Source organism: Schistocerca americana, chromosome X, assembly GCF_021461395.2.
Source record: "Schistocerca americana isolate TAMUIC-IGC-003095 chromosome X, iqSchAmer2.1, whole genome shotgun sequence".
Classification (NCBI taxonomy): Eukaryota; Metazoa; Arthropoda; class Insecta; order Orthoptera; family Acrididae; genus Schistocerca; species Schistocerca americana.
Window position 1 is genome coordinate 406355714 of NC_060130.1, and position 24534 is coordinate 406380247.

Consider the following 24534-nt stretch of genomic DNA (forward strand, 5'->3'; position numbering starts at 1 on the left):
CGAGTTCGAGTCTCGATCGGGCACACAGTTTTAATCTACCAGGAAGTTTCATATCAGCGCACACTCCGCTGCAGAGTGAAAATCTCATTCTGGAAACATCCCCCAGGCTGTGGCTAAGCCATGTCTCCGCAATGTCCTTTCTTTCAGGAGTGCTAGTTCTGCATGTTTCGCAGGAGAGCTTCTGTAAAGTTTGGAAGGTAGGAGACGAGGTACTGGCAGAAGTAAAGCTGTGAGTACCAGGCGTGAGTCGTGCTTCGATAGCTCAGTTGGTAGAGCACTTGCCCGCGAAAGGCAAAGGTCCCGAGTTCGAGTCTCGGTCAGGCACACAGTTTTAATCTGCCAGGAAGTTTCATATCAGCGCACACTCCGCTGCAGAGTGAAAATCTCATTCTGGTAACATCCCCCAGGCTGTGGCTAAGCCATGTCTCCGCAATGTCCTTTCTTTCAGGAGTGCTAGTTCTGCATGTTTCGCAGGAGAGCTTCTGTAAAGTTTGGAAGGTAGGAGACGAGGTACTGGCAGAAGTAAAGCTGTGAGTACCGGGCGTGAGTCGTGCTTCGGTAGCTCAGTTGGTTAGAGCACTTGCCCGCGAAAGGCAAAGGTCCCGAGTTCGAGTCTCGGTCGGGCACACAGTTTTAATCTGCCAGGAAGTTTCATATCAGCGCACACTCCGCTGCAGAGTGAAAATCTCATTCTGGAAACATCCCCCAGGCTGTGGCTAAGCCATGTCTCCGCAATGTCCTTTCTTTCAGGAGTGCTAGTTCTGCATGTTTCGCAGGAGAGCTTCTGTAAAGTTTGGAAGGTAGGAGACGAGGTACTGGCAGAAGTAAAGCTGTGAGTACCGGGCGTGAGTCGTGCTTCGGTAGCTCAGTTGGTAGAGCACTTGCCCGCGAAAGGCAAAGATCCCGAGTTCGAGTCTCGGTCGGGCACACAGTTTTAATCTGCCAGGAAGTTTCATATCAGCGCACACTCCGCTGCAGAGTGAAAATCTCATTCTGGAAACATCCCCCAGGCTGTGGCTAAGCCATGTCTCCGCAATGTCCTTTCTTTCAGGAGTGCTAGTTCTGCATGTTTCGCAGGAGAGCTTCTGTAAAGTTTGGAAGGTAGGAGACGAGGTACTGGCAGAAGTAAAGTTGTGAGTGCCGGGCGTGAGTCGTGCTTCGGTAGCTCAGTTGGTAGAGCACTTGCCCGCGAAAGGCAAAGGTCCCGAGTTCGAGTCTCGGTCGGGCACACAGTTTTAATCTGCCAGGAAGTTTCATATCAGCGCACACTCCGCTGCAGAGTGAAAATCTCATTCTGGAAACATCCCCCAGGCTGTGGCTAAGCCATGTCTCCGCAATGTCCTTTCTTTCAGGAGTGCTAGTTCTGCATGTTTCGCAGGAGAGCTTCTGTAAAGTTTGGAAGGTAGGAGACGAGGTACTGGCAGAAGTAAAGCTGTGAGTACCGGGCGTGAGTCGTGCTTCGATAGCTCAGTTGGTAGAGCACTTGCCCGCGAAAGGCAAAGGTCCCGAGTTCGAGTCTCGGTCGGGCACACAGTTTTAATCTGCCAGGAAGTTTCATATCAGCGCACACTCCGCTGCAGAGTGAAAATCTCATTCTGGAAACATCCCCCAGGCTGTGGCTAAGCCATGTCTCCGCAATGTCCTTTCTTTCAGGAGTGCTAGTTCTGCATGTTTCGCAGGAGAGCTTCTGTAAAGTTTGGAAGGTAGGAGACGAGGTACTGGCAGAAGTAAAGCTGTGAGTACCGGGCGTGAGTCGTGCTTCGGTAGCTCAGTTGGTAGAGCACATGCCCGTGAAAGGCAAAGGTCCCGAGTTCGAGTCTCGGTCGGGCACACAGTTTTAATCTGCCAGGAAGTTTCATATCAGCGCACACTCCGCTGCAGAGTGAAAATCTCATTCTGGAAACATCCCCCAGGCTGTGGCTAAGCCATGTCTCCGCAATGTCCTTTCTTTCAGGAGTGCTAGTTCTGCATGTTTCGCAGGAGAGCTTCTGAAAAGTTTGGAAGGTAGGAGACGAGGTACTGGCAGAAGTAAAGCTGTGAGTACCGGGCGTAAGTCGTGCTTCGGTAGCTCAGTTGGTAGAGCACTTGCCCGCGAAAGGCGAAGGTCCCGAGTTCGAGTCTCGATCGGGCACACAGTTTTAATCTGCAGGAAGTTTCATATCAGCGCACACTCCGCTGCAGAGTGAAAATCTCATTCTGGAAACATCCCCCAGGCTGTGGCTAAGCCATGTCTCCGCAATGTCCTTTCTTTCAGGAGTGCTAGTTCTGCATGTTTCGCAGGAGAGCTTCTGTAAAGTTTGGAAGGTAGGAGACGAGGTACTGGCAGAAGTAAAGCTGTGAGTACCGGGCGTGAGTCGTGCTTCGGTAGCTCAGTTGGTAGAGCACTTGCCCGCGAAAGGCAAAGGTCCCGAGTTCGAGTCTCGGTCGGGCACACAGTTTTAATCTGCCAGGAAGTTTCATATCAGCGCACACTCCGCTGCAGAGTGAAAATCTCATTCTGGAAACATCCCCCAGGCTGTGGCTAAGCCATGTCTCCGCAATGTCCTTTCTTTCAGGAGTGCTAGTTCTGCATGTTTCGCAGGAGAGCTTCTGTAAAGTTTGGAAGGTAGGAGACGAGGTACTGGCAGAAGTAAAGCTGTGAGTACCGGGCGTGAGTCGTGCTTCGATAGCTCAGTTGGTAGAGCACTTGCCCGCGAAAGGCAAAGGTCCCGAGTTCGAGTCTCGGTCGGGCACACAGTTTTAATCTGCCAGGAAGTTTCATATCGGCGCACACTTCGCTGCAGAGTGAAAATCTCATTCTGGAAACATCCCCCAGGCTGTGGCTAAGCCATGTCTCCGCAATGTCCTTTCTTTCAGGAGTGCTAGTTCTGCATGTTTCGCAGGAGAGCTTCTGTAAAGTTTGGAAGGTAGGAGACGAGGTACTGGCAGAAGTAAAGCTGTGAGTACCGGGCGTGAGTCGTGCTTCGGTAGCTCAGTTGGTTAGAGCACTTGCCCGCGAAAGGCAAAGGTCCCCAGTTCGAGTCTCGGTCGGGCACACAGTTTTAATCTGCCAGGAAGTTTCATATCAGCGCACACTCCGCTGCAGAGTGAAAATCTCATTCTGGAAACATCCCCCAGGCTGTGGCTAAGCCATGTCTCCGCAATGTCCTTTCTTTCAGGAGTGCTAGTTCTGCATGTTTCGCAGGAGAGCTTCTGTAAAGTTTGGAAGGTAGGAGACGAGGTACTGGCAGAAGTAAAGCTGTGAGTACCGGGCGTGAGTCGTGCTTCGGTAGCTCAGTTGGTAGAGCACTTGCCCGCGAAAGGCAAAGGTCCCGAGTTCGAGTCTCGGTCGGGCACACAGTTTTAATCTGCCAGGAAGTTTCATATCAGCGCACACTCCGCTGCAGAGTGAAAATCTCATTCTGGAAACATCCCCCAGGCTGTGGCTAAGCCATGTCTCCGCAATGTCCTTTCTTTCAGGAGTGCTAGTTCTGCATGTTTCGCAGGAGAGCTTCTGTAAAGTTTGGAAGGTAGGAGACGAGGTACTGGCTGAAGTAAAGCTGTGAGTACCGGGCGTGAGTCGTGCTTCGGTAGCTCAGTTGGTAGAGCACTTGCCCGCGAAAGGCAAAGGTCCCGAGTTCGAGTCTCGGTCGGGCACACAGTTTTAATCTGCCAGGAAGTTTCATATCAGCGCACACTCCGCTGCAGAGTGAAAATCTCATTCTGGAAACATCCCCCAGGCTGTGGCTAAGCCATGTCTCCGCAATGTCCTTTCTTTCAGGAGTGCTAGTTCTGCATGTTTCGCAGGAGAGCTTCTGTAAAGTTTGGAAGGTAGGAGACGAGGTACTGGCAGTAGTAAAGCTGTGAGTACCGGGCGTGAGTCGTGCTTCGGTAGCTCAGTTGGTAGAGCACTTGCCCGCGAAAGGCAAAGGTCCCGAGTTCGAGTCTCGGTCGGGCACACAGTTTTAATCTTCCAGGAAGTTTCATATCAGCGCACACTCCGCTGCAGAGTGAAAATCTCATTCTGGAAACATCCCCCAGGCTGTGGCTAAGCCATGTCTCCGCAATGTCCTTCCTTTCAGGAGTGCTAGTTCTGCATGTTTTGCAGGAGAGCTTCTGTAAAGTTTGGAAGGTAGGAGACGAGGTACTGGCAGAAGTAAAGCTGTGAGTACCGGGCGTGAGTCGTGCTTCGGTAGCTCAGTTGGTAGAGCACATGCCCGCGAAAGGCAAAGGTCCCGAGTTCGAGTCTCGGTCGGGCACACAGTTTTAATCTGCCAGGAAGTTTCACAAATATTCTTACCGCTATGTAGAGGCTGCTACGTACTGGCACAAAGGATGTCTTGTGAAATGAATGGAGCATTATGATTGGTTCTTACTGAATTTACCCGCTGAATTACTGATGCTGCAGGTGTGGAAGCACCGTCTGCCTTTCCTTTTTTTCTTTCTGGAGATGAGACTTTCAGTGGCAAAAAACTATTTTGCACAGATCACCACATTGCACCGACAATTAAACTTTGAAAAGGGGCCTACAGATCGTCAAAAATGGAAAGACTCTTACTCAATTACACTGCTCTGCCACTGAGGACAGGAGCTTGAATATTACAGCGTGAAACCTATCTCCAATATATCACCGCATACTGTGTCGATGTAGTAAACATACAATTCGTATCCTGCGCCATGCAAAAATCGCTCCTTTTACATCATTCGTGTAGCTATCGACCACCACACACTCATACATACACCTTGAAGACAGACAGGACTGTATATAGTCCTCACAGCACTAGATATTTTCCCACAGCCGATGGTCAGAAGTGACCAGAGCACCCTCAGTGGACTGAAGTCACTATCAGATCCATTCTACAAATTTGGGCTCAGTTCGCCTCAGCGCAAACACGTTACTTTTCTACACCCATCTCCAGACTCTGGAATTACAAGAACACATGTATTTTTGCATGGTTTGCATACTATACCATTTTCACAGTACTTCTTGATATCAAGCCCACAGGTTGGTATCTGCTTCCTGGTTCACGCCAGATGAAAACCCGGCGAGAATCACTGTTCAGGCTATACCTGGTCTCGTATGTGAACATTCTGGGGTTGGATAGCACTGAAACACATGACTTCAATGTGAGAAATCAGTCGAAATGGAACACAGAGCCATCAGCTATTCCATTACTGTGACAGATGAGTAAATGTAGAGGTCGTCAATAACTTTCGGACAGCAGTTTGGAAACTCTCCACAACGCCGCCAAACTCTTCCAGTTTCCTTATGTTGTAACTGTCTTCTATTTAAAATCATCCAGTGTGTGTGGCGTGTTATGGTAGCCACACTACCAACATGATTTACACCATGTGATGTCTAGTTTTCTGTGAGAAGCAATGGATCAGAATGTGTTAATGTCAGTTTAGAACCTGACACAATCCTTGAAGCCTGGTGAAAAACAAAATGTATGGCAGTGTACAGAACGTGTCACTGGAGAAAAAAAAAAACAATGTGTCAAACAATGACACAGGGTCACAGAGAGCGTCTCTTGCGACTTTCAGTATAGTCCGTGGGATATGGTCATCCTCCTGTAGTACAGGTGATGAAACTTTAAACTGGTCTGTGCAGTGGATCAATACCTCTACATTTAATAGAATCATGACATGTGCTTGATGCCGGCATGCATGCGCTATTTGTTTTCGATACATGGGAGGAGAGAGATGCGGTAAAAATCTTATCGAGTTTTCTATCGGATGAAGTTAGTGGAGCACTTATGGTTCATAATTTTCCTCTGGTGGATGGAACAGAATAATGATGATAGAATGTTGTGGTGATAGACGTGAATGGGCCCTGAGGGACTTTGATCTGTAGTACCTGCTTCTAGTTTGGAGAAGCACCACAATGCAGTAGCAAAATCCACATCATTCCCCAAGTTCCTGTACTGTCTTTTATACTAGCTGGTGTTGCAGGCTCAGGCTTCGTTCCCATCAAATGGTCAAAACACAGTTCTATTGCAGTAACTCAGCTTAGCCTGTTTCTACACGGGTTGCAGAAGGTGGTAGATATAGCTTTCTCTGACTTCTACTCCGTTGCGACTTACATTTCAACAATCACGTGCACAAAGATGCAAGGAAGGTAACGCAGAGTCTGAGGGGTAGTTGCAAGATGCATAGAGGCTACGTAAAACCATGTTGAAATTTCACTGTAGCAGATAGGTTCGAGAAAGGTGGCTCGTTTTGAGATATGGGAGTGACAGAAATATGATTCACTAGTGGCTGTAATCATTAAAGGACTTCTCCATAGGATCCAACACAGGTATGTGATTGAATGGAAAGACTTCATTTCCATCGAAAGTGTAGCACTAGAGATCTGAAAAGCTAGTGTACATTTCTTACAACCTCTATCATCACACCATCTACTACTGTTTGTGATGCTTCTCAATCAATCATCGCCTATAACTCATATAGGTAAGAAATGGGGTTCGCTATAATTTCAACTACCTAGTTTCAACTACTTTTCAAGGTCATCCAACGACTCACTTCCACATCCGAAATACAGGCACATAGATTACTGAATGTAGAAAACGGATGTGAGCAGGTGGATAGCCTTAGAAAGTCGTTGAAACGAGGTAGTTGAAAGCATAGCGAACCACTTTTCTTATCTATATGAACACACTTGGTGGTGATACTGCCTCTAATTGTTTAGATAAAGACTGAAAATAAAGACTTATGTCCACTCTATCCAGTAGAGGCTGAGTGCTTTTTCAGCCGAGTCCTAGGAAGAGGTGGCGGTCAGATGACTTAGGTTAGTGGGGGTAGCACAAGTGCCCTTTTTTACCGCCATTTTCTTAGGTCAGTGGAGGTAGCCGTGGTATGTTGCATTGTCCTGATGGAATTTGAACTGACCACCATTTTCTGGGGGAGGGGATGAGAGGGTGGAGGGGGAGGGGATTTACCAGAGGTAAAGAGGTTAATTAATTGATGAATTTAATTAACTAGTCAATCAAATTGATAAGAGAGGGGCTATTCCAATAACTCAGACCTGAAAGTGTACCTGTAGCAGTGAGTGTGGAGGGGTGAGGGGGAGGGGTGGGGGAACAATAGGTTAAGTGCCAGCCAATCAAAAGGAAGGATCCTTTTAGCAGATCAATAGGTTAAGCACCTGTCACTCAAAGGAGAACAAAAGGTTAAGTATCTCTCAAAGGTTTGCCCCTGAGTGCATACCTGCCCCTGATGTAGGCAACCCTTACTAAGAAAATGCGCCACAACGAAGTTTCCCCTACTACTATCAGTTACGTCAGCAAGTAGTTGACAGTTGACACGTTTAGTGTTCAAAATGGTTCAAATGGCTCTGAGCACTATGGGACTTAACATCTACGGTCATCAGTCCCCTAGAACTTAGAACTACTTAAACCTAACTAACCTACGGACATCACACAACACCCAGTCATCACGAGGCAGAGAAAATCCCTGACCCCGCCGGGAATCGAACCCGGGAACCCGGGCGCGGGAAGCGAACGTTTAGTGTACGTGTGTCAGTATTGTCATACATATACAGCCAAAATCAACGAAACTATTAATGTTTGGTACGTTTCAAATGTTGTGGCATCCAAGTTAAGAAGACGACGGTGTAGGACAACTTGATGACACTTTGGCAATGTTTTTGGTGGGTTTGATTATTCAGAAACATGAATATTCATTTGACAGCTCAACTGAAGCTACATTGGATAGTGTAGTGGATGACGAAAACGACTGTATGGACGATAACGCGATTAATAGAGTTCAAGATTGTAGTGCTAGTGGCAACTGCGTAAACAGTACACCTTAAATAGAAGCTAACAGTTTTGGTGACTATGAACCTTCACCATAAAGGATATCCAGTACTGTCAGCATTTTAACAAAATTTTCGGAACAACGTCTTGAAAGTATTTATGATGATTATCATATACCACCGCCTAAAGTTGCTACCTACAGCTAATTACTGAAGAGACATCCATCTATATAAGGCACATCGAACATTAAAGTTATATTTGATTATGTGGAGAAAGGAGACGTAATTAAGATCCATTTCTAGGAAACAAGACAGTCAGAGAACCGGGAATAAGACAACTCATTCTATCCTAATTCGAAATAGCAAGGAATGAAGGAAAATGTGTCCATTACTGGCACCTTCAATTTTGGGTAATGCAAAAGCAAGAGAAATTGGGCACAAAAAGTTTAAATGTTCTGTAGCTTTCATAGCACGACTCAAGAACGGCCACCGAATGTGCCGTACACACATCACGGCTTTTTTGACAGCCAGAGATGTACAGGAAGACGAAGATATTCGCCAGTCTGGGGCCAGTTTTGTGGAAGAAGTAAACCAGAAAATTGCAAGATTCCAGATACAGCCACACGGCATTTGAAATACTGATCAAAGTAGATTTAAATGTGGAGGAGGAGGAGGAGGAGAACATTCTTTAACGTCCCGTCGACAACGAGGTCATTAGAGACGGAGCAGAAGCTCGGATTATGGAAGGATGTGGAAGGAAATCGGCCGTGCCATTTTAAAGGACCCATCCCAGCATTTGCCTGTGGGATGGACGCATGCGGCTTTGAACCGTCATCCTCTCGAATGCGAGTCCAGTGTGCTAACCACTCCGCCACCTCACTCGATGATTTAATTATGGACTAACGTCTGGTGCGACACAATCTGATAACGGGGAAAAATCAACAGTTGCCTTGGTTCAGTCTGCACAAATCATAGGTGTACAATAGATAGTGGACTTCTACTGAATGGACACATAACAAAATGGCCGTATATTTGTCCTTAGGAAAAGAACTTTCTGTCCAAAAGTTAAAAAGGTTACTGAAGACAATCTTGCGCCAAACATACATTTGGAGGCTAGCAAAAGCGGGAAAATGTCAGAAGACCTTTTAAAATCCCTTTTCTTGAATTTTCTTGGTTCAAATGGCTCTGAGCACTATGGGACTCAACTGCTGTGGTCATAAGTCCCCTAGAACTTAGAACTACTTAAACCTAACTAACCTAAGGACATCACACACATCCATGCCCGAGGCAGGATTCGAACCTGCGACCGTAGCGGTCGGGCAGTTCCAGACTGTAGCGCCTTTAACCGCTCGTCCACCCCGGCCGGCTTGAATGTTCTTCACGACAGTGTCGCAAATAACCTGAAGTATATACAACTTTGTCACTTTTCGAGTGTTCACAAGGGCACAAAAATAGCAAATTATTGATTTGTGGGTGAAGAGGGCATCATCATTTCACCAAAAGCAACAAAATAATTACAAAAATTGGGTTGTTTTAAAGTTCAGCCTTACGCAAACACAATTGAGTGATTTTTTTATTTTTATATTTACGCAGACATGTTTAGACACCTATGTGTCATCCTCTGTGGGTCAAATTTTTATTTCTTAAAATTACATCGTTAAATGAACTGCGATGTAATTTTAAGAAATAAAAATTTGACCCACAAAGGATGACACATACATGTCTATACATGTCTGCGTAAATATAAAAATAAAAAAATCACTCAATTGTGTTTGCGTAAGGCTGAACTTTAAAACAACCCAATTTTTAAATCGCAAACACGGAAAAACATCAAGAGGATGGCTCTGAGCACCATGGGACTTAACTACTTAGGTCATCAGTCCCCTAGAACTTAGAACTACTTAAACCTAACTAACCTCAGGACATCATCTACATCTACATGACTACTCTGCAATTCACATTTAAGTGCTTGGCAGAGGGTTCATCGAACCACAATCATACTATCTCTCTACCATTCCACTCCCGAACAGCGCGTGGGAAAAACGAACACCTAAACCTTTCTGTTTGAGCTCTGATTTCTCTTATTTTATTTTGATGATCATTCCTACCTATGTGGGTTGGACTCAACAAAATATTTTCGCATTCGGAAGAGAAAGTTGGTGACTGAAATTTCGTAAATAGATCTCGCCGCGATGAAAAACGTCTTTGCTTTAATGACTTCCATCCCAACTCGCGTATCATATCTGCTATACTCTCTCCCCTATTACGTGATAATACAAAACGAGCTGCCCTTTTTTGCACCCTTTCGATGTCCTCCGTCAGTCCCACCCGGTAAGGAACCCACACCGCGCAGCAATATTCTAACAGAGGACGAACGAGTGTAGTGTAAGCTGTCTGTTTAGTGGACTTGTTGCATCTTCTAAGTGTCCTGCCAATGAAACGCAACCTTTGGCTTGCCTTCCCCACAATATTGTCTATGTGGTCTTTCCAAATGAAGTTGTTCGTAATTTTAACACCCAGGTACATAGTTGAATTGACAGCCTTGAGAATTGTACTATTTATCGAGTAATCGAATTCCAACGGATTTCTTTTGGAACTCATGTGGATCACCGCACACTTTTCGTTATTTAGCGTCAACTGCCACCTGCCACACAATACAGCAATCTTTTCTAAATCGCTTTGCAACTGATACTGGTCTTACTAGACGGTAAATTACAGCATCATCTGCGAACAACCTAAGAGAACCGCTCAGATTGTCACCCAGGTCATTTATATACATCAGGAACAGCAGAGGTCCCAGGACGCTTCCCTGGGTAACACCTGATATCATTTCAGTTTTACTCGATGATTTGCCGTCTATTACTACGAACTGCGACCTTCCTGACAGGAAATCACGAATCCAGTCGCACAACTGAGACGATACCCCATAGGCCCGCAGCTTGATTATAAGTCGCTTGTGAGGAAAGGTGTCAAAAGCTTTCCGGAAATATAGAAATACGGAATCTAGTTGAGATCCCCTGTCGATAGTGGCCATTACTTCGTGCGAATAAAGAGCTAGTTGTGTTGCACAAGAACGATGTTTTCTGAAACCATGCTGATTACGTATCAATAGATCGTTCCCTTCACACACATCCATGTCCGAGGCAGGATTCGAACCTGCGACCGTAGCGGTCTCGCGGTTCCAGACTGTAGCGCCTAGAACTGCTCGGCCACTCCTGCCAGCAAACATCAAGAGGAGCTTCAAACATTAGTAAAAGCACGTACAGGCTTCGGATGTATATATCTTCCGGCAAAACAAAATATATGCAAGAAGGATAACAGACACTATAAGGACACTCTGCAGTGATTTTGACACTAAATTAGGAAAGATGATTTTCGTAATGAAAATGCATGCAGCTGCACATGTTGCTGAATTCAAGAATGTGATTGAAGCGGCATTTGATTTTGCAGCTCAAGAATGTGATTCTGAGGATTTTCCACGTACTTATTTCGCCAAATGTGCCTACGTGACTCTGAATATTGTTTCGCGCATTTTGTTGAGGAACATCATGTACGTTTTTAAAGTTCGATATTGGGAAATCTAAGAGGAACACAGTCGAATGCATTCACCTCCTAATCACAGCGTTTAGTGAAGCTCCTAAATACAATTGGAACACAGAATTCCTGTTAGAGCAGAGAGACTTCCCTTGTCAGACACGCAGTGGCGAGACGAGATCGACCAGGCGCCAAGCCGAGCAAAGCTAGATCAGCACAGGCGCGCCTTTCTCCTCGTGAAGTAGTCACCATTAGACGCGATTCAGATGCGATGTCCGTAAACACTCGCCGAGGGGTGAAGGCGCAAGCGGTGACGCGTCCAGGTAAAGGGGAGCGCCGGATGTCGATAAACTTGCTGGAATCACCTCCTCGCTAGAGTCGCTGCGCCTGCGGTTGCTGGCCTACACCCTCGCCGATGAGCGTGGCGTTCACGACCAACAGGGGCACAGAGCCAAAGCACCAGGAATTTGCAAGAAGTAGGGCTGGTAGTTATGGCAAAACAGAAGCACGAGGATAAAACCTCATAAGGAAGTACTTTTCGTAGTCGTAATCAACAATAATGTGCCAACGAAACTTCATTGTACTGAACTCTAGATAATCGCTATTCTCTAACGTAAGTCTCAATAGCTGAAAACGACCAAAGAAATAAATAAAAAACTGACAGACTTTTTCTGACCATCATTTTCCAAATATTACAAAAAATGGTTCAAATGGCTCTGAGCACTATGGGACTTAACATCTATGGTCATCAGTCCCCTATAACTTAGAACTACTTAAACCTAACTAACCTAAGGACATCACACAACACCCAGTCATCACGAGGCAGAGAAACAAATATTACACTTTATCTCTGTAACAATTTCATTCGTACTCCTATCTGCCTTTCCATTATTTGATGTTCCTGTTATCTCAATACTCTCATCAATCCTTCGAAGAACTGTTTTCTGGGTCTACCTTTGAACCTTACACACATAATTTTGCATTAACGATGTCTATCATCAATCTGTTAATAAGGGTGTATCAAAAAGGAATTTACGACTTTGAAAATTTGTACAAACTTATTCACGCGACTTAGAGACTTGGTCTTGGTGGCATCTTTCAGGAAAATAGATCACGTTTTGACTATTTGGTAAGACATCAGGGTTTTCCTAAATGTCCGATTTCCACGTAAGTGAATGGACCCAGATGCGACAGTTGCATAGCCGTCACGTTCAATGCCCTCGACATCTCTTGAATTTTTCTTTTGGGGAGTCACTAAGAGTATGTCGTTTGTTCCACCCGTACCATGTTCTCCATCAGAGCTCAGAATTATAATCTACCTCGCAACTGAACAAGTCGCGCCTGACATGCTGCAGCGAGTTTGGCAAGAAATCGGCTCCAGACGGGATGTGTGCCACATAACCAATGGAAGTTATTTAATCTGTTGAGGCCCCTAGTTAAAAACTTGATGAATTTTGTTACCAAATGGCACCAAAACCAGATCCATAAGTTAAGTGAATAAATCAGTATGATATTTCAGAATTGTTATGTCTTTTTTTGTACAAGCTAAAAAAAGTGCTCGAAATTTCACTGTATGGTCCAAAAGTTTTATCTTCCTCTTTTCTGTTACCTGGAGATCTTGCGTTTCTTCACTTACTTTCTATTAAGTTTGCTGATGTGGGTTTTTCTGTGTGCAGCTTGTTTCGGTGTCTTTTTCTGTATCCACACTTCCCCCACTTTTAGGTACAGTTCCTCTTTTTCAGTCATTTCCCAGCTTTCACTTTTTTAGAGCTGCACACTCCGGACTAGATATTAGGCGAACACCTTACTCCCATTGATGTTCATGTATTTGCTTGTTAATAAACTTCTCAGGTCCTGGAGAGCAAGGTTTGCTTTCATAGCGAATGGCTATAATTAAAGTGCAGCTGCTCCCGGAGGTCCGGGGGTAATTATCGTATGACAGCAAAATATGCTAATGTGATAATGCGGATCCGAGTTACGAGGGGAAAAATGTAAGTTCCGATTTTGGTCACCAGGTTCAAATCTGGCACTGTATGCTCTACTTCTCGCTGACTGAAAGGCCTGAGAAGAGGCCCAATATCACGAAATGGCTTCAAGAAGATGATAGTAAAATTCGAAAACACTGGCGAGCTTGGCGTGACACACGGAAATGGAAGGAGTCCTATCCCGATGGAAGTTCTTGATGAGGTTGCTGTTGCTGTAACTGATCATGGAGTGCGTGCCCTAGGTAGTGCTAGTGCTGGTGCAGGGTCACGAGAAATATCCATCTCATGGTCAATAGCACGGGAAGTTTTGCAGTCTGTATTGTAGTGGCACCCATACAAGATCGAGACGGTGCAACAACTGAAACCTCATCACCCGCAGCAACGTTCTGGATTTATTCTTCGGTTTCTGGCACAGATCGAAGTTGATGATATGTGGCTGGGAAATATTCTATGGAGTGACAAAGCACATTTTACCCTACAGGGTGCACTGAAGACACAGAACTGACGAAACTGGGGTACGGTTAAACTGCCTGTTGTGCACGAAGAGTCATCGTACTGACCGTATATTATTGTGTGGTGCGGATTCATAAGCATCTTTATTCCCTATCCGTTCTTCTTTGAAAAGGACCCACCCAGAGCGCCTTATAAAGCATGTGACTCCTGCTTTGCGAGAGCGTAACTGTGTGGAAACCACTGTCTTGATGCAAGATGTGGCAACAGCGCATATCACAACACAGTAAAAGATGTGCTTAATGGAACCTTCCACGAATGTGTCATGTCCAGAGGTTTTCCAGATGCGTGGTCTGCAATACCACCTGATCTTAATCCATGTGGGTTTTGGCTCTGGGGATATAGAAGAAACGCATTTGCCAGGGACGCGTTCGGTCTCTAGTCTAACTGGAGGCCACGTTGCTCAGATTCCAACGGGACAGTTGCGAGCAACTGTTGATCACGTCGCTTCATAGGTGTAGCATTTCGTCAACGTCTCCGGTGCTCATACTAAACACACTGTCTGAGCAGCGGTTTATAATACAATCAACATTAGACTTTTCTCAGTTGTTTAATATTTTCTGTCTACGTTCCATTCCTAATCCATTATATATGAAAATATTGTTTTCTGTTAAATTTAGGAATATCATAGTTTCTAATTTGCTCTGACTTGCTCACGTATTTTTTCTTCTATAAACAGATTTTTAAGAACGTTTATCTTCAATTCATCCAGTTACAGCGCAGCTGCTAGTATTTAGTGTTTCCCATTGCGATTCTTTTCTGAATCAGCAAATCATTGCAGTAGAATATTTATCCGATCATTTTAATTTATTTTGTTCTCTCTTTTAAGGTGTAAATCACGTCTTCAATAAATATGTTTAACAAGTGTGGTTAAAGGCGGATGGCCGGCCGAAGTGGCCGTGCGGTTCTAGGCGCTACAGTCTGGAACCGAGCGATCGCTACGGTTGCAGGTTCGAATTTTGCCTCGGGCATGGATGTGTGTGATGTCCTTAGCTTAGTTAGGTTTAAGTAGTTCTAAGTTCTAGGCGACTGATGACCTCAGAAGTTAAGTCGCACAGTGCTCAGAGCCATTTGAACCATTTAAAGGCGGATGCCTTACCGCTCTTTTTGTTCTGTTATTACCCACTTGGAGCCCTGCTTTTTATAAAATTAATAGACCATCCTGCTGTCTTTCCAATCGATTTTATGAAGTGCATAGATTAAGCATTCACTAATGAAACTTTGACACGCTTCCTCTATCTTGACGTGCCTTGGCGGCACAAGAGACATTGAACACGCTCCAGGAGCTGCTGCCAAATGAGAGAGACTAATGGTCAGCCTATTGTGTCTGATGCATCACGTTAATACATGCATTCTGCAAACGCACTATTAGACCAAAATTTTGCAGCTGTCGGAAGAAATCAGAGAGAGAGAGAGAGAGAGAGAGAGAGAGAGAGAGAGAGAGAGAGAGAAAGAGAGAGAATGGAACAAATGTCACATATTTTTAATATTGGTAAGGATATTTTATACTTGGCGACATCGAATAAATGTGACGTTTGATGTCATTCTCTACCAGGGACCCTCTGACAGGCACTTAAATGTGATTTGTTGAGTACCCAAGTAGATGCAGATTATGAGGCGGTAACTCATTCCCACGCATTGGCGAATGCGATGTGTCAGTGCCTGTGTTACTCTGAATTACGATACAAAGTTCCTTCGATGCAAGTCCGGAGGAACTTTGCATCGCAATTCAGAATAAAACAGCCGCTGCAATATCGTATTTATCTGCCAACATCGGGCAAGCGACTTTCAAGTAAAATGTCTCCCCTGTAGAGGAATATACAGAATGGATGTACGAGTACAGGTTGTTGACGCATGGTAGACGACATGTGGAAGTTTGGGTCTGGCCGTGAGTCGTGCTCTGATAGCCAAATGGTAAGGTGACAGCTCGTGATAGGCGGGAAATAGGAGTTCGATTCCTGGTCCGGCACAAGTTTTCACTGTTGTCAATCCATTATACAGCTGATGGTCGTCCATACTAGCAACTGCAAATACGTTTCTTGTATTGGCGAATGAGTAGGAGCTAAGTGACCACAGCGACCAAGAGAACGATAAGCGATATGTCAGCATTTCCTGCAGTACAACGACGTTATCATGTGTTTGGTGTGCATCATGATCAAAGAATGTCAGAGACTGAGGCTAAAATGTGTTAGTGAACAAAGTCAATGCCGAACAGGTCGTAACGTGTCTCATTTGTTTATTTCAATAAAATTCAGTTTCCTTACAGCTGTATATTTTGTTTTATGTTGATGTTGGGTTGGGTTGTTTGGGGGAGGAGACCAGACAGCGAGGTCATCGGTCTCATCGGATGAGGGAAGGATGGGGAAGGAAGTCGGCCGTGCCCTTTCAAAGGAACCATCCCGGCTTTTTTCTGGAGCGATTTAGGGAAATTACGGAAAACCTAAATCAGGATGGCCGGACGCAGGATTGAACCATCGTCCTCCCGAATGCTAGCCACTGTGCCACCTCGCTCCGTATATGTTGATGTCTATCTCGTGTATGAACAATCAGTTTCAAGAAAATGTTGTCTCATTTTCAGGTATCTGTTAGGTGTGTTTCATGAATCGAATGCCTGAACTACTGCTACTGTCGTTCCATCAAGGGGAGCGCCAGTAAGGCGTCTGCCACATGGTTTGATGATTCGAGTCAAACAGAGAGCAGATAGTGTTTGATAAGAATTATCGAACTGTGTCGCAGATGCATTAGAGGCGTCAACATTGATTAAAGAGAGTTACTGTAGGCTAGGCATTCTATTCATGAAGCATATCTAACAGATACCTGAAGATGGGACAATATAGTCTTGAAATAGACAGTACACACCTGACGCAGACATCAAAATAAATTACAGAATACACCTGTAAATAAATTTGCTTTCACTGGAATAAATAAATAAAAGCTGAAAGTAAAATTGATATACGTTACGTATCCGACTCGACGAGAAAGTCTCATCTGTGTTTTGTTGCAGTATAGGCTCCAAATTAAGTCTTGCACACATAGGTAGGGTCTGGGAGATGACGACGACAACGAGGAAACACACATCGTCGAGACATGTCACTGCTAGCAGCCAAGTAACTGTCGACAGAGCCGCTGATCCTGTACATTAGTGAGGTTTCGTGTCCCTGATGGTACAGTAGAGTTTTAGCAATGAAACTGAGCATCCAGCCTAGTGACTGTCCATTGCAGTCTAATCACTGATGTGTTTCCTACTATGTTGTCAGCTAAATTCCACGTGTGACTACGTGGTTGCTTTCGGCTTCTGGACACTTGCGGCAAGTAACCGAACATTGTTTTTTCTTCAGACGCAAGTGTTATGTTTATACCGGGTGATCAAAAAGTCAGTATAAATTTGAAAACTTAATATACCACGGAATAATGTAGATAGAGAGGTAAAAATTAACAACATGCTTGGAATGACATGGGATTTAATTAGAACAAAAAAAAACACCCCATATTGCTAGACGCGTGAAAGATCTCTTGCGCGCGTCGTTTGGTGATGATCGTGTGCTCAGCCGCCACTTCCGTCATGCTTGGCCTCCCAGGTCCCCAGACCTCTGTCCGTGCGATTATTGGCTTAGGGGTTACCTGAAGTAGCAAGTGTATCGTGATCGACCGACATCTCTAGGGATGCTGAAAGACAACATACGACGCCAATGCATCACCATAACTCCGGACATGCTTTACAGTGCTGTTCACAACATTATTCCTCGACTACAGCTATTGTTGAGGAATGATGGTGGACATATTTAGCATTTCTTGTAAAGAACATCATCTTTGCTTTGTCTTACTTCGTTATGCTAATTATTGCTATTTTGATCAGATGAAGCGCCATCTGTCGGACATTTTTTGAACGTTTGTATTTTTTTGATTCTAATAAAACCCCATGTCATTCTAAGCATGTGTGTCAATTTGTACCTCTCTATCTACATTATTCCGTGATTTATTCAGTTTTCAAATTTATACTGACTTTTTGATCACCCGGTATATCTGTAACCTGATCAGTTCGGCAGAGATCCCCGTTCTGGATATTCCTGCCCAAGATGAATGGTTGCGAAACTGATTAAATGTCTGGGGAACACATGGGATTCGATTGACAGCCAACAATGGAAATGTATAGGACAGCCACTTATCTGAATTAGCCCAGTTTATATCGAGTAGCCCCCATCGGGTTAACTTGTAACATTGTTTCTGAGTCTAATGTTGATATGTATTCTGCAGCGTTCTCCGATAACGAGAGAATGTTTGTAGTTAGAGTTGCTATCAGAGTTACAACTAAGCGTTTACCATCATCTGTGGCATCAAACTGTTATGGATTTTTGTCGTCTTGGTGATGTTTCCAGTTTTTCCATCTTGAGTCCGTCTAATATCTGCAGTCTAGCGGCCGCAGATGATTGGAAGGTCGTTTCGTCGGCAACGGTGTGGCTTCCGGATGTGAAGTGGCCTTATCTTTTTGATGTCGCGTTAAAGGTGCTTGAACTTAGGCACGAAGTTAGGCTTACGAGACACTGTGTAAAATTGTTTTGTAGGTGTAGTGCGGAGGAGTGAACAAGGAGAGTTAATTTGCAGAAGGAATGGCGAGGAGAGAAGCGCTTGTTCTCGGAAACATACGCAAAGCGGCTGGCAGCCGAAAATGCACAACAAAAGCGCAGCGCGGCAGAGACGCTCCAAATGGTCCGCAAATCGCCGGAGAATGAATAATAACTATTTCGTACTAAACAAACTATAAAATCTACTTCTTGTTTGTCAGTTTTCACCTCGGAAACCGCGTTGCGTTAGCATCCGTATGGAGTTTTGTCGTGTAGTATTATAAACTCAATTTAAAGTTTCACGTGGATTGGACGATTTTGTTTTGGTTTGAGGGTCTCTCGAAAGTACAGAAATGGCTTCAGTTTCAAATGGTGCAAGTCAGACACAGGGTACACCTAAGAAACATCGACATTTATGGTTGTAAATTGTTGTAGCTATGTAAGGAACCAGAGTTCTAAGCGCTAATAGAAAGCACGGAGCCGCGCGGGATTAGCCGAGCGGTCTTAAGCGCTGCAGTCATGGACTGTGCGGCTGGTCCCGGCAGAGGTTCGAGTCCTTCCTCGGGCATGGGTGTGTGTGTTTGTCCTTAGGATAATTTAGGTTAAATAGTGTGTAAGCTTAGGGACTGATGACCTTAGCAGTTAAATCCCATAAGATTTCACACACATTTGAACATTTTTTCAAAGCACGTTACCCGAAGTCATTATAGGTACTGGGAATTGTCTGAAGCCGCGGATAAATCCGGTTGACGTTTTAACCAAGGATCTAACGATGTTCAGAAATTATAGATTAAATTGAGTTCGAGGTGGCGTGTTAGTTGCTGTTACAAGTAATATACAGTATCTTGTAGTGAAATTCAGCTGTATAGTTGCTGTGAATTACTACGGGGTAGAGTTTATACCTGACAACTGGAATAATTTAATAATTGGTTCCTTTTACTGAAGCCCCGACTCAGGTGATACAGTTGCTGGAAGGTTCAAAGAGAACTTGAGTCTCATTTTGAGTGGGTAATCTACTCATTCAGTTATGCAGGGTGATTAGGAGGAATGGCCAATACCTACCAGGGATATGACAGGAACGCTCATTTGAAGGAAAACACTTTACATGGACGTATGCCGTATTCCGAATGGTTTCCAAGATAAAACAAATTTAATGTACATTTGTTTCTGGGCTATTGTCACGCACATATGCATCTTAACTACCCAAACACTTTGGCGTTTTATTCAAGCCCAGTCTACTTCGTCGCTTTCAACTTCTTTGCTCGGGATGTCTTTCTGCCATTTAACTACCCCTCTGAATGCGCAGCTGCCCATATTAAGTTGTGAGTGAAGTAGTGCGAGAGGTCGAGTGTGTATCGCAGAGAAGCATCAGTTAACTGCGTTTCTACACGAGCTGGATAAAAAGCCACACATCTACACTATTGAAGAATATGCAGATATGGTGTATGTTTTCGGCTTTTGCGCAGTGCTCCAGGTGCTATCGAAGAATATTAAAACAAAAAAAAAATGTGTGTGAAATCTTATGGGACTTAACTGCTGAGGTCATCAGTCCCTAAGCTTACACACTACTTAACCTAAATTATCCTAAGGACAAGCACACACACCCATGCCCGAGGGAGGACTCGAACCTCTGCCGTGACCAGCCGCACATTCCATGACTGCAGCGCCTGAGACCGCTCGGCTAATCCCGCTCGGCCGAAGAATATCGACGTGCACGATAATGATTAGAGGTGAATTTGTTAGAATACGTAATTTTTCAATTGATACTTTGTGAGACGCGTGTCGTTATGTTAACTAACTGGTGTACACATGTAAACTTGACAACATACTGAGTAATACAGAAAATAAATAACTTCTTCCTTTTCTTGTGCGTTTGTCTCTCACAGGCGCAAGGTCAGCATAGTTCTTAACGGCTAATGTCAGTCTGAGGGTTGTCCGGATGTCCCTAGTTTTGCTGTCCCGTTACCCTACAGACGGAATGTCTGTATCCCAACTGTCTGCGTGTAATGTTATTCATGTGAAAGTGAGCGAAAGTTTTCGAAATGTTTACGAATCATGTAACTGAGGTGGTACTTGTGTACCAGGCCTGTATTCACCTACTGGGATAAAGAAAACAAACTGAAGACTACAGCCAGGCCGCGCGGGGTAGGCGTGCGGTCTAGGGGCGCCTTGCCACGGTTCGCGCGGCTCCCCCCGTCGGAGGTTCGAGTCCTCCCTGGGGCATGGGTGTGTTTGTGTTGTCCTTAGCGTAAGTTAGTTTAAGTTAGATTAAGTAGCGAGTGAGCCTAGGGACCGATGACCTAAGCAGTTTAGTCCCATAGAACTTACCACCAATTTCCAATTTTACTACAGCCAGGCTGACCACCGCACCGACCCTCGTCTTTAATCCTTTGGGCGGATTCGTTCTGGGGTCAGCGAAACTCCCAGACCCGGAATAATGTCTTTAACGCACACGGCTATCTGGGCGAGTACAGAAAATAAAAAATAATTATATTAAACGTGTTCTATCTCGGAAACCATTCGGAATAGGGCACATGGCCATACGAAGTTTTTTGCTTCATATGATCGTTCCTGCAACTTCTCTACTGACCATTTCGCCTGGGATGCACTGTGGTTGATGGTGACTTCAATCTACCCTCAGTATGTTGTAGACAGTCGCCGGTGGTGTTACGGCGTAAACTCAAGCGCCGGCACGCCAGCCGGGAACGAGAGAGCAGAGAGGGCTGTGGCAAGACGTCAGCCAATTGCACGCTGACCGATCCCTCTCCAGGACGACAACGCAACAGCAGCGGCCTCTATGCGAAGAGGACATAAGTGCCGCGCCCGACTGGTCGCGGCCCAGTCGACGAGTAGCTTCAAGATTAGCGACCTGAATAGAAGCGTTAACTGTATTATTTAGCTTGCATTAGGGATTGTATATACTGACGAAGCTTGTTTATTTTACATGTCGCCCTTTGCTGGTGACATCTATGTAATTCCCAAGGTTAAGTATTGTCATTTACTTTTCGTAATAAAACTCATTAAAACGATTTGTTTGAACTATTTGTCTGGAGCTCCAAGAAAGCAGGTTTCCTAGACACCCCATATTCGACGACTAGGCAGGATTTAACAAGTGGTATGCGTAAAACACCATTCGAAACCACACTAAATGTTTGCTCTGAAAATTACTTCGAGCAATTAGTTCAGGAGCCTACACGAAGTGTAAATGCTGTGATAACATACTTGAACTCTTAGCAACAAATAATCATGAGCAAACAGGGAGCATCGTGACGGATACAGGAAATTGCGACCACAAGGTCATTGTTGCGAGATGAATACCGTAACATCCAAATCCACCAAAAATAAGCGCAATATAAAGTTATTTAAAAAGCACTTCAAATTCGCTTGACGCCTTCATAAGAGACAGTCTCCATCCCTTTCAAACTGACTATGTAAGAATATTGTGTGTATTGTGTATTAAACCGGGGACCTAGAAATGACGGAGAGGCTTCGTCCCGCCGTAGCCCTCAGTGATTCACAACCCAACAGGCCACAGCAGTCCACCCACCCCACCGCCGCCCCACTCCGAACCCAGGGTTATTGTGCGGTTCGGTCCCCGGTCGCGCTCCCCCCCCTCCCCCCCGAAGCAGACAGCCAGCACAGATTCAGGAAACATCGTTCTTATGAAGCATAACTGGCTCCTTAATCACACAAAGTTAGGAGTGCTGTTGACAGGAGATATGAAATTGATTCGATATTTTTAGATTTCCAGAAGGCTTCCGACACTGTTCCTTACAAGCAGTTTCTAATCAGATTGCTTGCCTCCGGTGTATCCTCGTAGTTGTGTGACTGGATTTCTGTCAGTAAGGTCGCAGTTCGTATTAATTGACAGAAAGTCATCGAGTAAAACAAGAAGTGATATCTGACGTTCCCTAAAGAAGTGTCATAGGCTCTCTGCTGTTCTAACCTATATAAATGACTTAGAAGAAAATTAGAGCAGCCCTCCTAGATTTTTTGGAGATGATGCTATTTCAATTGTAACGAACACATAGAAAATGTTGCCCAGAAGACGGTATAAAGACTGCTTTTTATTGGTAGAACACTTAGATAATGCAACAAGTCAAATAAGGAGCCTGCGTGCGTTACGCTTGTTCGTCTTCTTCTGAACTATGTCCGTGCGGTATGGGATCCCTACCAGATACGACTGACAAAGGAAATCTAAAAAGATAAAAGACGGACAGCCTGTTTTGTATCACGGCGAAAAAAGCAAGAGAGTGTCACGGATTTGATATGCAAATTGGTGTGGGGATTATTAAAACAATGGATTTTCTCGTTGTGGCGAGATCTTTCCAAGAAATTCCAATCACCAACTTTCTCCTCCTAAAGCGAAAATATTTTGTTCATTTTGGTCAATACCACCTACACAGGGGAAAACCACCATCATAATAAAACGAGAGTAACCGGAGCTGGCATGGAAAGATTTAAGTGTTCGTCTTCCCCATGTGCTATTCTCGAGTGGAACGATCTACAAATAGTCTGAAAGTGGTTAATGAATCCTCTGCAAAGCACTTAAGTGTGAATTGCAGAATTGTCACAGCTGTAGATGGAATCAAGGTTCTGTGGTAACAGCCTAGGACGGACTGGAAAAAAATCGTATCGAGAGTTATGTACTATTAAGTTTTTTTAGTGGTATATATCGCACACACAATCGAAATTTAAATCCCTTTTTGCAGTAATGATTTAGGTTTTCCGTAATTTCAATAAATAGCATAGGAAAATACTGTGGCACCTCCTTTCACAGTAAATTACCCGCGTAATCTTTGCTGCTGATCGGTTGCTACTAATCGTACACGAAGGACATACAATAGCGCCACCAGCTACGAGTAGGAGGCTACCACAAGGATCTGTTTTTGTACCTGTCGTGTTTAATATATGGACCACTGACATAAATAATTTATTCCCAGATAGGGTGAAATTTTAGCAATACGTAGACAATTTATGTAGAAAGCAAATCCTTAGAAGACTACAAGACGCAACTGACAGCTGTAATGTTCGTGTTCCACCAGTGACTCACAGAAAATGGACTTGATATTTGAACAGCTAAATAAAATGCAATATTGTTATCAACGCACAGAGTGAGTTTGCCTACGGTAATAACACCAGGCCCGGTCCACTTCCCTACGAAGACTGTAGTCAAATACGTGGAACTCTTCAACGACCATAAGCTAACCCGGTATACGCACACTAAACATATAGGTACGAAATGTGAAATGGCCGTCAACATAATCAGAGCTACGATTGGAATTGGGTGAGGCTTGAACGCTGGGCACAGCACTAACGCTTTACCATGCGATGGTAAGTCCAGTCATTGATCACAGGAATCTCTGATATGGATCTTCCCCTGACGGTTAAGTTACCAGAATTAATAAATGTCAATATAAAATGCTGAGATCAGGTATGGGAGCAATGCCCTTCATCTCTACCAATGTATTCTTGGTTGGAGCATATGAACCACCAATCCATGTGCGTCATTTGCACCTTTACGCCAAATTTCTACTGAAAAGGAACCAGTATGAATCACCCTATAATCTGCAGTCAATTGCCTGTAAAGCTCTGGGTCACTATAACTCTACCTGCATTAGTCCAAGCATACTTAGATACTTGCGAAATTTCAAGGAAGGTCATTATGGCACATCTATGTCTTCAGCCACATCTCAGAATAAATAATTTTAGAGCCCCATTCCCATTAAAATTGTCTCAGATGAACATAATAATTGGCACTACCTTTGAGCATGAGGTCCGCATTAATAATAAAATTTCGGTGCAGTTTTTAAGAGAGAATCTAGCGTCAGCCTGCATCTATAGTGACGGTTATAGAACCAGTGACTCTAACGGAAGCGCGTACTACATACGATGTCTAGAGAAGTCTACGCTGTTTAAATTGCCAACAGAGGGAATAGTCATGACCGCAGAATTTTTTGCTACAATAAAAGCACTACGTTTCTGCTCGCAGAATCTCTATATTTTCTACACAGTGACTCATTATCTGCTCTAAGAGTATTTAAAAATTGTAGTACCTGTTTGACTGAAAATCCCCTTGTTAACAAGTTTAACGAAGTTGTGAAATAGATGCGTGAAGAAGTCCAACCGTTAACTTCGCTTGGGTGAAATCACACTGAGGAATCACTGGTCACGAAGTCGAAGTCGACCGCTTAGCCAAAGAAGCTACTAT

The 24534-nt window shown here is 44.4% G+C and overlaps 1 protein-coding gene and 3 non-coding genes across 4 annotated transcripts in view; 3 read left to right on the plus strand and 1 right to left on the minus strand.

Moving 5' to 3' along the window:
- Positions 1-24534, minus strand: part of LOC124556488 (galactosylgalactosylxylosylprotein 3-beta-glucuronosyltransferase P-like) — a 302764-nt gene that overhangs the window by 91660 nt on the left and 186570 nt on the right. The window lies entirely within an intron of this gene.
- Trnas-cga lies at positions 251-325 on the plus strand. Its single transcript has one exon. It is a non-coding gene; the product is annotated as a tRNA-Ser (tRNA).
- Trnas-cga lies at positions 1456-1530 on the plus strand. Its single transcript has one exon. It is a non-coding gene; the product is annotated as a tRNA-Ser (tRNA).
- On the plus strand, positions 2659-2733 carry Trnas-cga. The gene has a single exon. It is a non-coding gene; the product is annotated as a tRNA-Ser (tRNA).